Source organism: Bacillus rossius, chromosome 3 (assembly GCF_032445375.1).
Source record: "Bacillus rossius redtenbacheri isolate Brsri chromosome 3, Brsri_v3, whole genome shotgun sequence".
In the NCBI taxonomy this organism is placed as follows: domain Eukaryota; kingdom Metazoa; phylum Arthropoda; class Insecta; order Phasmatodea; family Bacillidae; genus Bacillus; species Bacillus rossius.
Window position 1 is genome coordinate 117,374,422 of NC_086332.1, and position 18,307 is coordinate 117,392,728.

Sequence of the window (18,307 nt, forward strand, 5' to 3'; positions counted from 1 at the left end):
ATTTTTTTTCTCCGCCCGCGTTCGGGCAAGTTCGGTATTTGTCGGCGGCCCAGACACCCCCCCCCTTCCACCTGTTAGAGCCGGTGGGCATTTTTAATTACGAGACGCCTTTTCCCGCGACACAGATCAACTCGCGTCGCGTCCGCAGACAGACCTCCATCGAGTATCGGCGAATCGTCAAGACTTCATCCGACCGCTATGTAGTCGCTTTGTATAAGGGATGCTATCCCTCAAGTCATTTCTAGTAGATTAGTCTGTCTGCATAATTTAGTTATTTGCCTTAGAAATTTTTCTCTTTTAAATTTTTTTTAATCATGAAGAAATCATCCGCGTCCTGCCGCGCAATTCGCGAGCTCCAGACCCTGGCTGACTCCACGATGACAGCGTGCTGGGCAACTCCCCTGTTTTGACAGGGTTCGATGACGGGGAGAGATTGATTGCTCCCATCTCGTGGCCCCTACCCTTTCCTGTTCAGTGGGTCACATTAGAAGAAACTTTTCTACCACCCGATGTGATCGTTCTGAAGACCCCGGGTGGTAATGTAAATTCAACATTTCCCCCTTACCTAGCTACGAACTATCTTAACCGGATGACCAACCCACCAGCGACCAGTGTTTTTCTCAAGAAAATGTAAAACAAATTGAACTAATTATCAATGTAATCATCGGATCCATCCAACTTTGGGTGTAAAACTCATAATGCAAATGTTTATATTTCAAACTAAGAATGTAAATTGGTTTAAGTAAGCGCTGGCCAGCCCCATTTTCGTTTTTCTTTTGTTAATCTTTGAAAATTGTTAAAACCTTGTGTGTGTTAAAATAATTGAAACATGATAATTCATCAGGGCAAATAAAACAGGGAAACTATAGATCAAGTTAATCGTGTAGTTTTTATTTTATTGACGTTAACGATCCCCCAACTTCCCCTTTGCTTGTTACAGGAAGTTCCTAAATTGTGTTTGTTCCCACCTCGTGTCGCCTCTGGTAAATCAATTTATTTAACTTATTTTTCTTACCCAGCAGTTTCCAAGGCCTTTTAATTAATTCCAAATAATTCTATTTTGAGGCACGAGGGGTGTTACAACCTCCACATGCAACTAAAAATACATAACAATTGTACTTCGAGGCTCTTAAGATAAACTTATCTGTTATCAAGACAATATAGTAATACTTCCTAGTGATTTTAATTTTCCTGGTGTGAATTGGTTCAATAAATAGACATATAACATCACATATACTTTCATCAAAAATTTAGCATAGTCTCTGCTTATTTTTCATCAAGTCTTGATCTATTACAATCAAGGATAGATTTTAAGGATTTAACTGGATTGTCCAACGGACAGGTATAATTGGACACTTACCTGTCCGTAACTAATTCAACCTGTCCAGCTTACGTTAAAAAAATTACTGGTTATAAACTTGATATATGCTTAAGAACATCACTGTACTCAAAACAAGTCAGTTTTACACTATTTTAATATTAATAATGGAGTTTTAAATATTGATTTAAGTGTTTTGCACTAAATCACTGGTTTAATGTGTCTGAACTACTATCAAATGAACTGTCATCAGATGCATCTTCCTCATCTTGTTGCAGCCTAGCTACGCACTTTCTGTATGGGGGCTGAAATGGTCTGCACTTTCTCTTACCACGATTAAACCAAAGTTGAATAGCCGGGGGGGTAGGATTAAAATCACAGACACTACTTGATTTCATCTGGATATGCATCAGTGATGATAATTTATCATCAAGTTTTTTGCGCCAGTCCGTTTTGGTAGACTTCATCAAAGAAAATTCTCTTTCACAATCTGCGGTGTGAGCAGGCAGAGACTACACAAGATCCACGAGTGAATGAATAATAACAAATTTGTTCTTGTGTCTTGTGTTTATTTCCCTCCAACTGGCTTTGTACACAGGAGTACAATCCTGGTGAACAACAATTTTCAGAGCTATCCATTCTGGCTCCACCATTTCACACTGAACATTATTGTTCACAAGGGATCTTGAAAAATTCTAATAAATCAATGAACGCCGGCAGCACACCCGAAAAAGGATGACTCATTGTCCCATTACGCTCATTGTACGCTTGCGCCGCATCTATCTCTCTTCCACTCGATTGGAACAACCATCGATTTGATTTTTCGAGGCACATTAAACTTGAAACACTCCCATTCGTTTCTACTTTTCCTATCATCGTCCTATCCTTAACAGAATAACACAGATTGGAAGAAGTTAAATAGCAAACATGTATAAAAGTCATAGTTAAAATAATCTCTTCGTTAAAGTAATAAACATATTTGAATTAATGTGTGCAAACAAAAGTAAATTTATCAATTAAATTGAAGATTTCATTTCACTCCTTCTTTGTATCCATACAAAATAGTGATAATTCAATAAAAATGATTCAATTTTATTCATAAAAGTATGCAATCATTTCATCAATGTTTTGCTATGATGTCACGTTAAACTATCGTCCGTAAACCGACTTTACTGACAACCATTTTTTTTTTTTTTTCGGCGGCTTTGAAGCGCCACTTACATATGGCCACATTGCTGCACAAACAACTCTAATGTATAATATTAAAATATTGAGCGCCTTTGCGTCATAAACACCTGTCAAGATAGACACGTTAATTGTTTAGGGTGCCAGTTCCCACGTGAAACGAATGAGAAGGAAGGAATGTGAAGAATTAGTGTCGGGTGGTAGAGAGGAAGGGTGAAGGGAGGAAGGGTGAAGGGTGAAGGGTGAAGGGAGGAAGGGTGAAGGGAGTAAGGGAGGGAGGGAAAACCGGTTATCACTGTCACATGGCCGCACGCAAACAAACACTCTCTCCCCTCTCTGGCTGGTTTATTTTTAGATTTCCCCATCTCCCCCTTCTACAACAGCCTTGCTAGCGCCGCGCCGGTGGAAGTCGTTGAAGAGAAAGGGAGGGGTCAAGAACGCGGAGTAGAATAACCGCGCTGTAAAAAACTCCCGGAAGGTCGCACCATTTTTTATTACTCAATAAATCGGCATAAAATGTGCGACCCTTGACCCTTATGCGGGTAAATACGGTACTCCTGACGGACTTGTGTGGACTACTGAATGTTACCTTGAAATTTAATAGTAACCTGTCCCCCCCCCCCCCGGACAGGCACGTTTCGTTATATACCTGTCCGGACGGAAATTTGCCTGTCTCGGACAGGCGGACAGGCGTTAAAGTCGAACCCTGATTACAATACAATAATACTGTGCCGGAAATTAGGCATTTCGTCACCTTTTTTAATTTTTCTATCATTTTAAAATTTTTTTTTGGAAATCTTATTTTTTAAATTTATCTGGTTGCTGAGGGGGTGAGTTACTTTTTGTTAGGCCGGTGTACGCCAGGGGTTTAAACTTTGTGCCAGTGGACCGAAGCCCCTTTTCTCAGGGGGCCTATCTGATATTTTGCTGTCTAATGTGGACGTGGGCAGTCCGGATGAAATTTCTCTCGCCTGCAGTCACGTCCCGAGTTGGTAATATTATTTCTCTTCATGACCAAAATTGCATAGAGCAGCTTCTGGGCTGCAAGCTGCTACTTCTTACAGGCTTGCTGAGAATAGCAAGTCTCGTCACGAATGGGTCTCCAGTGGAGCTGCGTTCCCACCTTAGTGGCTATTTCTGTCCCACCTTCCTCTCTTTCCACCCAGGGACGTAACTAGACATTTTTCCACCCGGGGCAACATCTCATCTTGGCGCCCCCCCCCCCCCTTCCTTTAATTTTTCCCCAAACCAACAAAGAAAGATTTACCGAAAACACGTCACCATACCACTACATATGAATTCCACAATTACAAATATGTTTTATTAATTAGATAACAAACAAATGTATTTATTTAAAGCAATTCAATTTTTACTACAAGATAAAATACCCACTTATGTCTAAGATACTTAATTGACATGTAATCTAAGAGTAGCATGTTTGATATATACTTTCACAATTTTTACATAAATGCTGCAAATGAAATGAAAAGTTTATCATCAAATGACAGAACAATAGGTGTGGACTGAATCGACAAAAAGAACAGGATATTTGATTATGATAAATAGAGTTAATATTATAAATAAAAGATTTCACTCAAGTTATCATCTTGAGAATCATAATTATACATTATACACAATATCTTAATCTACTGGCTAATTGTGATAAAAAATTAATTCACACACAGAAAGCTTGAACTAAAACTTAAATTTACGGGCTCTTTTGGCTGCAAATGTTTTTACAATCCCCTCAAAAGACAGCTTTGAAACTAACTTGTGCTCTATTGATATGATGCTCAGGTTGGTTAGTCGATGCTGACCTGTTAAATTTCTAAGGTAATTTTTTATGATTTTTAGTTTGCTAAAACTCGTTTCATTAGAAACGGTTGAGACTGGTATGTGCAAAAAATTCTCAATGCTGTCGGTATGTTGGGGTATGCGTCTTCAAGCACATTATTATATATTAATGGCAGAAGATCTGCTGGTGAAGCTGTTTTCATATAGGGGCTTAAATCCAAGGCATGATACTTAAAACTTTCAACTTCTATCGCCAGCTCGTCCCTGTTTAAGTCTTCTTTATATGTGGTAGCTAAATCAAGTGCCTGTTTCTTCAATTCTTCTCCATTCAGTGTTTCAAACAGAGCTTCATTGAGGAAACCAAATAAACTATTCATGTTTTGAATAGCTTGAAACCTTTGTCTCAGCTAACTCAGAATCCGATCTATTATTTGTATAATCAACAGTCTGAACTTTTTTACTTCTGAGAAATCATAGCTTTCATATTCACCCTTTTCATCAACCATCCGCTTTTCTTTCTTTCCCTTGTTTGAAATGAGGATCTAGGTTAAGCTTTTCTGCTATTTCTTTCGCTTCTCTGATTGCGTTTGTGGAACTATTTAACCTTTCTGATCCTAATTCTGATATCAGACGGTTAATATGTTTTGCTGATAGATCTATAGTGATGGCATCTCTTTGTAATAATTTGTTGACGATATCAATGCGGCTCAGTTCCCTATACCAAAAACAGAAAAAGACAATGAATTCAAACTTTCTGACATTTCTTAGAAAAGAAGTTGCTTCTGTTTTTGTTTCAGCTGTTGTTATTATGCTGGTCACGAGATCATTCAAAGCATCTATAATCTTTTCTAGATGCTTATATATTACAGCTACAGCTTCTATCTTAGTCGACCATCTGGTATTGCTTTGCAGTTTGAGAGATAAGGGAACATGTTGCACTAGAACCTCCCATCTATTGGTGGATGAAGCAAAGAAATTGTAGAGACAATTAAGTTGGCCAAAGTAGGACTCTGCCTCTGGTGATAAGCTAGCAGCATTCACCCCAACTAAATTTAGCGAATGTGCTGCACATGGCACAAAATAGGCCAAACCATTTACTTCTTTGATTCGAGATTGAACTCCTTTGTACATACCAGCCATGTTAGCCCATTATCATATGACTGCCCTCTGCAGTTCTTAATATTTAATCTATCATTTCTGAGTTTTTCTAAAATCTCTTCTGAAAGAGCCAATCCAGTTTTTCACTAACTATTATGAAATAAAGAAAACTTTCCACCTTCTCAGGGCCATTTTCGGTGATCTTCACGTAACGAAGAACTTCAGACATTTGTTCAAAATGGCTTAGATCGGGCGTGCAGTCAAACATAATGGAAAAGTATTTAGAAGCTTTGATGTCATTAACTATATGTTCTCTTATTTTTCCAGCGATAATTTCTAAAAATTCATTTTGGATATAAGTTGAAAAGTAGCTGACCTGGCCCTTTTTATTGCGGAGAATGTGCTCTCTCAGTAGGGGTTGATAAATATACCAGCTCTATTGTGTTTAAAAACTTGCCACATCTAAGGTCACCAAAGTCTAGGGATTCATCGGAACCTCTTAATGGACTACCTTGTTTTGCTAAATGTATAATAACATCAATTACATACAAAACTCCTCTCCAGTGTGTTTCCTCCTGTGCTATTTGATCCTGCAGCTCTTGATCAATACCAGAGCATTTATTTAAGGATAATTCCAATGTTTTCCACGAGCAAAAACACTTTTGTGGTTAAGTGAATTTTCATGCTCAGGAATCTTTTCACTCAACTTTTTACACTAAGTGAAACCTTCCTCCTTGGCCAAAACAGGACTTTTTTGTTCAGAGAACATGTAGGAAAAAAGTTTGCATGCTACACAAACAAGGCATTTTTTGATTGACTGTATGTTAGCCATGTTCGGCGTACCTTTAGACCACCAGCCAATGTTTTGGTGAACCAGTCTTTGGTTTAATTTCTTCCATCTCTTGAGGTGTTACTTAGATAAGCTCTACCTTCCCCTCATTCAATAATCCTTATATTATAAAGAATTTTTCTGTATCCGAAAAGGCTGCAGGCCTGAAATCAAAATGAATAGCAGGCTCACCCTGGACGAGGTCCTTTGTCGGAATTGTAAAATCAGAAAAAAAAATGCCTTTGATGTTCCAACAGTAGTCGTAAAATGATGCTCAGATACAGTGCATGGTTGGAACTCATCTTCATTGATGACTTGTGTTACTGGAATTTGAAGTTCTTCTTGATGGCTTCTTGCCAGCTCACTCTCTGTTCCAGTTACACATACCTCTTGAATTGAATGTTCTTCAGGATCCTTACTGCTACTGCTACCACCCACAAACTTGTTTGATCAATGAGTAAGTCTAGATATGTGATTTTTGGTAAGCTATTGCTGTACTATTTTGAAATTCTAATTTGAGCTGGTAAATCCTAAACTCTTTTTCTGATTTTTTTTATAAGACTAACAATTGCTGCAAAGGGTTGAAAAAATAGGGGTGAAATAAAAAAAGGATAAAATTCGTACCATTAACACTATTAAATTCATTACTTTTTAATGTAAAACCTAAAATATTATCTACAAGATTCGTCTAAATTTATTTTTTATATGCCCAGCCATTACTGCAAGGGGCGGAAAGTAACAGGGGTTGAAGACAAAAAAATCATTACTCCCTTAGTAGGCACACTATTAAATCGGTACAAATTGTTTGAAAATCATAATTTTTATCTAAAACATTTGTATTAAAATTGTGTTGATGATTCAAACCATTATTGCAAGGAGTTGAAAAAACTTGGGGTTGGAGTAAGAAAATAAATAATAATTTTCAACTATGTACACTACAAATTCATTCCTTTTTTTAATTTCTAAATATTGTCTAAAACTATTATTAAAATAATTTTTTATCTGACCAAGTATTACTGCAAGTAACATGGTTTGAAATTAAAAAAGAGGCATTATATATTTTTAAATATACCTATATACTATTGATTCCACAATAATTTATTTATAAATTCTTAACTTCATCGAAAACTTTGGGTGAAACCATTTTTGATGAAACGAATTACTACCGCATACACAGGTTTTGAAATTTTAAAAAAATTCAAAACATCCTTAGTAAGTTGTAAGTATCAAATTTGTTCCAATTTATTTTAAACTGTCTTAATATTATCATAATCCTTGGTGCAAAGAAAATTTTTATATGACCACGTTTTTAGTGCAAGGAATGAAAAAAGTGTTAGAAGGTAAAAAAAATTAAATATTTACCTACCTTAGCTGGCACAGAGTCTTCAAAATACTTCCAGAGTAGCCTAAATATGTATTATTTCGAAATCTACATACGCCTGTAAGCTGTGCCGAAAGGGATTTTTTTTTTTTAATTTTTATTTAAAATGTCTATTTGATCCAATTTCCATAAAAATATTTGTATATCCTGGCTACCGAACTGGTTTATTAAGATTATTGCTAATCCATCCAGTATTTTTTAGTTTTTATAGTGAACCTTGCTCTCTCAAAATGCAGTCTGCTAAATCATTGATTAAAAAAAAATATGATTAGAAAATATTTACATTACATCTTTTCCAAGGATGTTATTATTAATTACCCAAAAACCTACAAAATAGTACAATAATTGTATACACAAAAATATCAAGTTTAATCATACATAATTTTGCTTTACAAAGCACTGAATTAAACATATATTACCGGCAAATAGGCAGATAGACTGACATGCGCAGCAACGTACTAATGTCCTTTGTTTGCGTACAGACTTACAAAATGATGTTCAAAATGATGTATTAGATCTAACGGTGGCCCTATTTAAGTTATAATGCAATCCTTTTCTATTACAAAAAATAAAATAAGAATGTAACATTAAAAAAAATTATTGTTACCTTATTTTTTTCAATTAAGTTAATAACGTACCTCCTTCATTAACGTCTTTGACATTAAGCCAAGATGATAAAAAGGACGAAGACTGGCGAGCTTCTTTTTCTAGTTCTTTAGCTCTTATTTTGAATTCTGCACCAGACGGTTATTTTGACATGTTTTGAGATTAAACACGATTGTCAAACATAATTGAAAAGGTTTACGAAATTGTGTATTCAAAAATAGCAAAAGTGACGTAACTGAGAGAACAGAAATGCTACACACATGAAAAGATACTCCCGGGCGAATGACCCTACTGGGTTGTGGTTGTGATCAACTGAAGCTATTTCATACACCCGATGCCTGACCTGGCCTGGGCGGGGCGGTGGGGGTGAGAAATGTCGCGACTTTCCAAGGTCGGGTGGGGATTTCCCTCCATGGTTCCCACAGGGCCACGGCAGAGTTGCCAGACGTACAATCTAGAAGGTATTTGTACCTACCAAACTTCAGTGGTATGTACCTACCAGTTACCACCGTTCCTTCGCAAGTTAGAATGTACGCGAATAATATCATTTTTATTAGGTTATATATTATATATCTTCCAATAGGAATAATTCCGTTAAACTGCCCTCGACTTTTTTTGTTCTAACACTACGATATTGAAGTAAATATATATATATATATAGTATAAATTACTCTGCCAGTTCAGCGCCCCTCCAAATGCGGCGCCCGGGGCACAAGCCCCGTCTGCCCCCCTCTAGTTTCGTCCCTGTCTCCACCTCACATTAGTTCTGAGAAACCAAGTCGGGAGCAGTGACCTGACGTGAACTTAGCCAAGACCATGGCCGACTTCAAGGACCTTCTCCCTGGTCCGACAGAGACGTCCACGACATCTAGCGGCAGAAAAAGTAACAGCGGGCCTGGTCGCCAGCGTGCAGAGCTCACCCTCATGACACCTGGTGGCAAGTCAGCTCACCCTGTTTGGTGAGTTATCTGGCCTTTTTTTTTCGTCCCCAAATTCCCGTTTGTTGGCCTTTCGTGCCGACTGTGTATGACTGTCTGGAAGCAATTCTAATTTGTTTTGAATTTGACATGTGTTTCAGACAGGGTCAAAGTTTCCGGGGAAAGAAATTGCTCCCCGCATGATCTTCGGGCCCTCCAGCTGATTTCCCCCTTAAGAAGAGTTTTCCTCTCGGTCCGACGTCATCCTGGGAAGACCCGGGTGATATGAGCTATATATATTTGCTTGCATAGAAGGATCTAAATTCGTTAAAAAGATACCAGCGAGCAGTTTTTTTTAAGAACGTAATCCTCAAGAACATGTAAAATCAAGGAAACTAATATTTATGTAATCATTGGGAGAATCAAATTTTGGTGCTATACTTGAAATTTTTGTTAATGTAATCATTTGTTTGTTAAGGTGTAATATGTATTGTTTTAAATAATGTAGGGGCGCCCCCGTAACTTTGTTAATTACTAAGATCTTGATTATCATGTAGAAATAATGCTAAAACCAAACCTCTTACTAATAAACCAGGAAAACCTATGGACCAAATTATTTATATAGTGTATTTATTTATCATATACCTTCCTCTACATAACGATCCACGAACTCCCAAGTTACTAGTGTGCAGGGAGTGTAAATTTTGTCTTGTTCACCGTCTCGTGCCCCCTCTGGTAATTAACTTTAATTTTCTTAATATTTTGCCCAGCAGTATCCAAGGTGTTTTTAATTAATTTAAAATAATATAGTTTTTGGGCATGAGGGGCGTTACAATACTTTAGTATCTAAAAATCGGTTGGATCTTTATTTTACAAATTTATCTCAGGGCACAGTAGTTCAAGCAAATGAAGCTCTCGTCAAAGAAGACATGTATACATGGGCGCAAATCTGTAGGATTTCCAGGGGGGGCCCGTGAATTCTGTGGTTTAAGAATTTTGCGCTAGAGGTCAACCGAAACAAGTCTTCTAGATGATAAGCTCGTATGTTATACACTTTATTTTTACGTAAGTGATATTAACAATAAAGCGGAGCAAAATATGTTTCAGTAATTATTAATTAATGACTATAAGAAGTGATCTCTCAAACATGTTTGAATAATTTCCTGAACTAAATACATAAAATATCCATGAAAAAATCAATAAAAATAATATACGTGAATATAATGCAAATAGATAACACCCCACCCATACATTACCATTTTCCAAAACTGTTTATTCTAATTTCAGATCTTGAAGCAAAATGTCAGCTTCACCGTAGAGACTGATTAAGTTGCTAAGAAAATCAGTAAAAATTTAATATTAGGGTAACAGATCTTATTAAAATCATCTCAATCTGACGAAGTTTGAGATGTAAAGAGTGGGGTTACATTTTAAGGCTTCCGTACCCAAAGGGTAAAACGGGACCCTATTACTAAGACTCCGCTGTCCGTCCGTCTGTCTGTCTGTCCGTCTGCCACCAGGATGTATCTCATGAACCGTGATAGTTAGACACAACAAATACTAAAAGCATAGTAAAATAAATATTTAAGGGTGCTCCCATACAACCAACGTGATTTTTTTGTTCGTTTTTGCTCGATATTGAAAACGGCAACATGTAGACGCTTGAAATATTCACAGAATATTTAGTTATATATTCACTTTAAAAATAAATGATTAAATCAAAATAAAACAAATATTTAAGGGGGGCTCCGATACAACAAACGTGAAAAAAGAATAAAATTTCACAAATGATGTATTTCTGTTGCCGCTATAACAAGAAATACTAAAACAGAATAAAATAAATATTTAAGTGGGGCTCCCATACAACAGACATGATTTTTTTTGCCGTTTTTATAGATAATGGTACGGAACCCTTTGTGCGCGAGTTCGACTCGCACTGTGCCGGGGTTTTTTATGCCACATCACATAATTACTGCGATTCAAATGCTGTTCGTGAAATTTTTTGTTCACAGTTTTTGATGCGCCCTAAAAACCCAAAGCGCCAAAGCTAATAAACAGATCAACATCAAATGAACGATCGAATCATATTAAAACCCTTAAAAACTATTTTATTTAGTAAAGGCATCAACCAGGTAAAAAAGAAAAAAATAACTTAATGACACAAATGAAACATCTCGGAGATAGAACTATGAAATTTATCCTACAGCTAATTGAACCACATACATTTCTCGGCTTATATTTAGTATAATCAGTATTTTGGCAGTGAATTATTTAATTAAAATATGCCGCTTGATTAGGTATTAAAGAGGCGCGTTTGCTTCCTTATTAACTTAAATACGAATGTGTAACGTTTAAATACTTCTTTCTCTTTCTTACTTCTGTTTACTCGTGCAGTGTTGCAGTTATAAAATAACAAATGTTATAAAGTGATTATCGGCCATGAATTGTGAAAATTATCGTTTGATAATAAAAGGGGAGTGATTTTAAATTCCATATTGACGAGGAAAAAAATTTTTCCCTGTATATTCACATGTAATGTACAGAGCAGCTAGCCTTATTACAGAATGGAGATGAGCTAAAAAATTCCAGAAAATGGTATATAAGTTTAAGTTCGTAAATAAACTAAATTCTGCTATAATTACTGTTAAAGTATTAAGTTGGTTATTTACTGGAAAAAAAAAACGTTACATAATCACTTAAATAAAATATATTACCTAACTTATAGTCACTACTTATAAAACAATCAAGCTTACCAGGTGAAAATCAGATTCTGTTTTCCGTTTCTTCCGCGTCACGAACTTATCCATGTTGATGTTTGCCAAGAAAGCAGAAGACTGGCGCACACGAGAGCAGAACCACTTTAAAAACAGACTACCTGAAACCTATAATACTGTCGTTTCAGAGGACAAGGTAGTGTGGGTAACAATGGGGAGGAAATGCTAACGGAACCCTACCCTAGCTTCGTCCTTTGGAATGAACGGTTTCTAGGAATTAAGTGTTTCAAAGTTCGCACTGCAAAACTCCATACCATGGCTTTCGCAGAAGGGGTAAGGGAAAATAACTACGGAACTCGAAGGTAGGAATGTAAAGCATGTCAAAGTGTCTGTCGTCGTTGTAAATAATAATCTGATATATATGTTGTGTACATCATTAACTTTAAAATCACGAAGTGGGCCCCCCCAAAGAGGGGCCCATTAATTCCAGGGGGGGCCCGGGCCCCCCTGGCCCCCCCGGGATCTACGCCCGTGCATGTATAAACCGGTCTTAAAAATAAAAAATATAATGGCCAATTTTTCCTGCATGATCACTCCACTGTCTTTAAGAACTTTAAAAAGGGTGATTACCTAGGTCTTTATAATGTCATAAAAAAATTTTTTTTGGCCCAAATTCTTTTTAAATCGCAACGACTTATTCGAACAATTAACCACGTGTATATATTGTTACAATTTTAATAATCGTTCAGTGCAAAGAACTGAGTTCGTATAGGGATAGCCCAATTATTTATTTTTTTGCACAGTTTTATTGACTGCTAATATTTACAACACTAATACATAATCTTACTTCAAATACCTACTAATCAATACTCGCACTCAGTATCTCAGTCCTCACACACCGCACACCTCGCTGGGCCGCACCCCTCGCACAACTCTCGCCGCAGCACTCCTCGTGGACCTCCGTCGCCGCCGTCGCTCTTTCCTTCGCCAAGGATCCGCTCTACGCTTTGCTCAGAACTTCGCTCGGGACTCTTGCCGCACCCAAAGACCCCTCGCCGAGCAGGTCACTCCAATGCGCCGAGCAACTCCGTCGCCGCCGTCGCACTTAGGTACCTTCGCCGAGCCACTGTCGCGGAGGCCGGCGTCCCGGCTTATATAGATCCTGTCGCCCTTCTAGAAGTGACGAGCGCGGCTGGGGCCAGTCGCATCATCCTGTGCCGACCGACGCCCGAAGCGTCGAGAAGGGCATCGGCAGCAAGGCAGGGCGCCGCGCGGGGAGAGGAGACTACCCTTGTAATCCAGACAGGCACGTGGGCATGTCTTACATTAATGGACGGCGCATGACGTCAGTGACCGTGCGTGGCCGCCAGCCAGCACCGAACCTGGCATCGCGGTCTGGTCTCTCGCGTTGGTAACAATATAACAACATTAATGTCTATATTCCGGTTATCACAAAAAAAATGCCTCTAATTACCCCTGCTGGTTTTCCAGTGAGTTAATTCAAGCACTAAAATCCAAGAAACATTTTCATAAACTTTACAAAAGAAATGACTTGTATTGCTATTACTTCAGTCTCTCTACCGGAAGTATCTCTAGAAAAAATTAATTGACAAAATTAATAGTACCAGAACTGCTAATAACAACATCAAGGACAACCCCAAAAGGTTTTGGCCCTTGTTAAATTAATGAATGGCAGTTTTTATAAACAACATCCGCCAAAATTTAAAGTGTTGTTTCCAGTGATCCAACTGTAATATCTAATGTTTTGCTGATTATTTTTCTAGTGATTATTTGTCCTTGAATGATAAAATCCAAACTAATACTTCAAACTTGTGTTGTGATACACTCTCAGCTCCTATCATTTCGGAAAACCATGTGCTTTGGGGTATTAAGTCCCTTAAATCTTCCTTGCCCTCTGGTCTCGATGGAGTACCTAATTTTATTCCAAAAGGTTCTCATCTACTAGTAACTCTTCTGAAACATTTATTCAATATGAGCCTTAAAACTCAAGGTTTCTTCTAACATATGGAAAATAGCAAAGGTTTTTCCCATCCACAAAAGTGGTTCCAAATTAAATGTTAATAATTACAGACTTATTTCTCTTCTCAATGGTCTTTCTAAAATTTTTGAAAAAAATTATTTTTAAATCCATAAACTTTCCTTTAAAACAACAAATATCACTCTATCAACACAGGTTTAGATCATGAATGACTACTGCTACCAATCTTATTACCTTTCTGAATCCTATTTTCAATGAAGTTATTAATAAAGGTCAGATCGATGCTTGCTATTTGGATTTAGCCAAAGATTTGGATACTGTTAACCATGCAGTTCTCCTTGGCAAATTATCTCATTTTGGTCTAAACGGCAATTTTGTTAACTGGTTCTCCAGCTATCTCAAAAATAGAAGTTGCTTTGTATGCATTAATAATTGCAACTGTTTACTCTATATAACCTGTTCCGGTGTTTCACGAGGTGATATCCTATCACCCTTACTCTTTAATCTATTCATTGATGATAATTTCTTATGTTCCCAATCACTCCACTGAGTACTGTTGGCTGACGACCTCAAAAGTTATAGTAAAATGAACTCTTTTAATGATGTTCTATTATTACGAACTAACATCATTGCAATTTTCAATTGGTGCAAACTTAATTTAGCATCTCTAAACAAGGAAAAGGGGGTTGTCTGTAAAGTCGGTTTACGGACGATAATTTTACATGATAACGTCATAAGAAAACATTGATGAAAAATGAAAAGTTAATGTGGTTTGTATGTAACTTCACTTCATAAACAGTTGACAAAACAGTTCACGTGTAGGTTGTGTGCTGCCGCTGTCTCTCTTCTACTCGGACGCATCTGCCGATGGAGTGGAAGAGAGATAGATGCGTCACAAGCCAATCGTGCCTCTCTTATCGCTTGTTCCGCACTCTCACTTGCACGCTCGGCTCAGGCGGAACATGACAATGAGTCATGATTTTTCGTGTGTGCAGCCGGCGTTCATCGATTTATAAGACGTTATCACGTCAAAAAACAAAAAATCATATCTCACTAGGAAAAATTTTTTTCCTATTAAATATGATTACAAAATAGATCACACTGTAATTCTCAAATCTACTTCAAAAGATCGTGGTATTATTTCAGGAACCAAATTATAGTTTCATCAACATGTTCATCACCTAATCAGTAGTTCCAGAAGAATTTTAACCTTAATCAAATATACCGTATCACCTTTTATGCTACTGCTTCTGATTCTAATCTTTTTCTTTATTTTTCATATATACATCTAAATTAGAATATTGTTCAGCAATTTGGATATCTATTAATTCATCCGATAGAAATAAAATTGAATCAATTTAAAATAAAATTTCAAACTTACGGACATAAAACATTTTTCTTAACCTTGGCTTCTCTTTCAAACCGAAGAGCATACCTAGATTTACTTTTCGTTAAAGTGTTACTTCTCTAAAAGTTATTGCAAATACTTTCTTGATAATACTGGACTAAGAGTGCTACAGTTTCACAGTCATTTGAAACCATCTTTGTGCACACTCCACAAAAAGAATGATATTGTCTTTAGCATAATTTTCAATTTTAACAATTTAGAAAACCTGGTAAATTAACTTTTTACATGAAAATATATAAAAAATTACAAAAGAGACCAAAACGGAAACTATAATTTAAAGCCCTTGTAAATAAATTTCACTCCTGACTGAAACTGCATGTTGAAGAATTCAGCCCAATGACTAAATATTTAGATTAAAACTGTAAAACAATTGCCTTAATTACTTTCTTGGCTTAACTATTTTGTTATTTCCTTTATGTCTACATTATCTTTTATGATCATGGGCTTTCAAAAGCACTGAAGTTAACTTTCCATATATTATTTATTAAAGGGATAATTTTTAATTTTTGTATTAATTAAAAAAAATTTTGTTTGAAGAAACAAACATTTTTTTTTTTTTTTTCAGAATGCATTGATTGTTCTATATTTATTTTTGTTTTATTTACTTAGGCTTATAAGAATATTTATTTTAAAATAAATAATTATTAAAAAAAATTTAAAGAAACACTTATGATGGTTATTTTCAACACTTTGTAACATTGCACTTTTGGTAAAAGCCAGCTTTAACAGAATAAGTACTCAACCTCTACAAACTGAAAGAGGGTAAATGGCTATGATTAGTGAGGTATTATGCTTATGTGAATAGGGTCGTGAGTTCTAATCAATCTCTTGGTATGACTCAACTTATGAGCATCAAGTCGGTATCAAACATGGTTCAAACTACCCATTGTAATTACGGATATCCCATCTGCACTGTGGAACGTAAAACATTATTCCAGTTCCAAAGATTGGTAGGTACATATTTGAATCATTTTTAGTGCTGTGCGGCCGGCCGGAGCTTGGCGGTGACGTGTGTTGATCAAAACATGTCGTCCACTTAACTTGAGTACATTACGTATGTCCTTTTATAATAGCGCCATCTTGACCTCCCTTCTTCATTACCGGCCTAAAGGTTTATTGAAGTTTAATCAAGATTAATGTTAAAATAATTTATACCACACAATTTTGCTCATTTAATTTTACTTAATTTTATAGATTATTAAAAAATATTATGAGTAAATTATTGAGGGCAATGAAATGAAATGTGTAATTGTTTTGGGGTTTTGGGGGGGGGGGGGGTGCCCACCCTTCCTTTGCAGCACATGTGGGTATGCATAATATTCATACTTAATATTTTACGTTCTGCTGTTTAAGCATCTGTGGTATGATTTTATATTATAAAACCAGAATTACCCCCTTTTCACCCACTAAACATTTAAATTTTAAAAAATGGTTATGTATTACATAACCCTTTTTGAATGAATTTATCCTCAGTTACTAATTTTCCCCTTAGGTTAGTCCTGTTATAATTTTTTTTCCCAATTAAATGAAACCTATCTTATTTTAATGCTGGAATTTTAGAAGATGGTAAAGAGTAGTTCATAGTTTAAAATAATTTATTTCTTATCTGAAAAATTTATGTCTTCAGAAATATGAGTTTTTACCCCTTTTATCTCCCTTAGCAAACAAATTTTGAAAATTAAAACAGTCACACAATGTTACTTCAGTGTCTTACTTCTGGCTTGGTTTGCTTAGTAGAAATGATTTATTTTAAAGCTAAACTTATCTTATTCTCACCCCCATAGCAGTCAATTTTTAATAAATTAAAAAATCCCAATACTTTACAAAGTATCTTATTCCCGTTCAGTTTCTTATCTTCTGCTTGGTTTTCTTCAGAGATATAAATTTTTTTTAGAAAACATCTTTGTTCAAATTTACATCCATAGCAATAAATTTCAATAAAATTAAAAATTCTCACTACATAACTCTCAAGCATGTTATTTGTGCTATGTTTATTATTCTCTGCTCAAGTTAATTTAAAGATAACCAATTTATTTTTATCATAAAACTAAATTTAGTCTACCTCTTTTGCCCTTGTGGAGGGGATTTCAGAAAATGGTAAAATGGAGTTGGTGATTTTTGTATGTTTGCTTTTAATACCCAATATCTGAACTTAGAAGTTATAATTTTTTTAACCTAAAACTGTATTTACCCCTTTTCATCCCCTTAGTGGTGGAGTTTCATAATGAAATAGTTAACTGTTGAAGTTAGCAAAACAGTACTAATAAAATAGTTTCATTGGTATATTTTTAATAGTCTGTCTGTCCAGCTTATTGTGGTTTAATGCAATATGGCAAACATAGACTTAACATGAAGTAGACTAATTGTGGTCTTCTGTGCATGTGCCCACCATTGGCTTACGATATGCCAATATTTATTTGATAGAACAATAACATATAGTACTTCTCTTTACATTTTTTATTCTAAATAAAAACTGTGCTTTTGTTAAAAATGTTGCTTGTATTGGCACTTGCACCCAGTGTAGTTGTTAATGTACAACAGTGAGAGTTCTTTTGTCTGGCATTCTACAGGCACCAATCAAGCCGCTCAAATTCAGAATTTATGGGTGGATTCTGCTGTTTACCTTGGCCGCAAGATCGCGTCACTGTGCTGCCTGTGAATTTAGTTTGCTCATAGTTTGTTATTAAGGGTTTTCATTTCAGTATAGTGTTGCCTTTTTTCTAACAGGTTACATTTCTGTAATGAATTTTTTAAGAAGATTTTTTAATTTTGGATGTGTGGTATCAGAAACTTTTTTTAAACAGTAACTCTAATCTGTATTGTTCCTTTTACAGAGAAACTTATTACAGATTTTTTTTAAGTCCCATTGTACTTTATATTAATTTTTCTTTTGTATTCCCATATTTGGTATTGACATTTGATAATCATGTAAAATCGTTAATCCAAAATGGATATAAGATGTTATAACATAAAACATGTACTTCTGCTACTCCATTATTAGTTTGTGTTTGTTTTATTGGCAAGCAAGTTATCACTGTTAAACAACAACTCTGTTCAC

The 18,307-nt window shown here is 35.9% G+C and overlaps 1 protein-coding gene across 4 annotated transcripts in view; it reads left to right on the forward strand.

Moving 5' to 3' along the window:
• Positions 1-18,307, forward strand: part of LOC134531185 (coiled-coil and C2 domain-containing protein 2A) — a 210,444-nt gene that overhangs the window by 61,692 nt on the left and 130,445 nt on the right. The window lies entirely within an intron of this gene.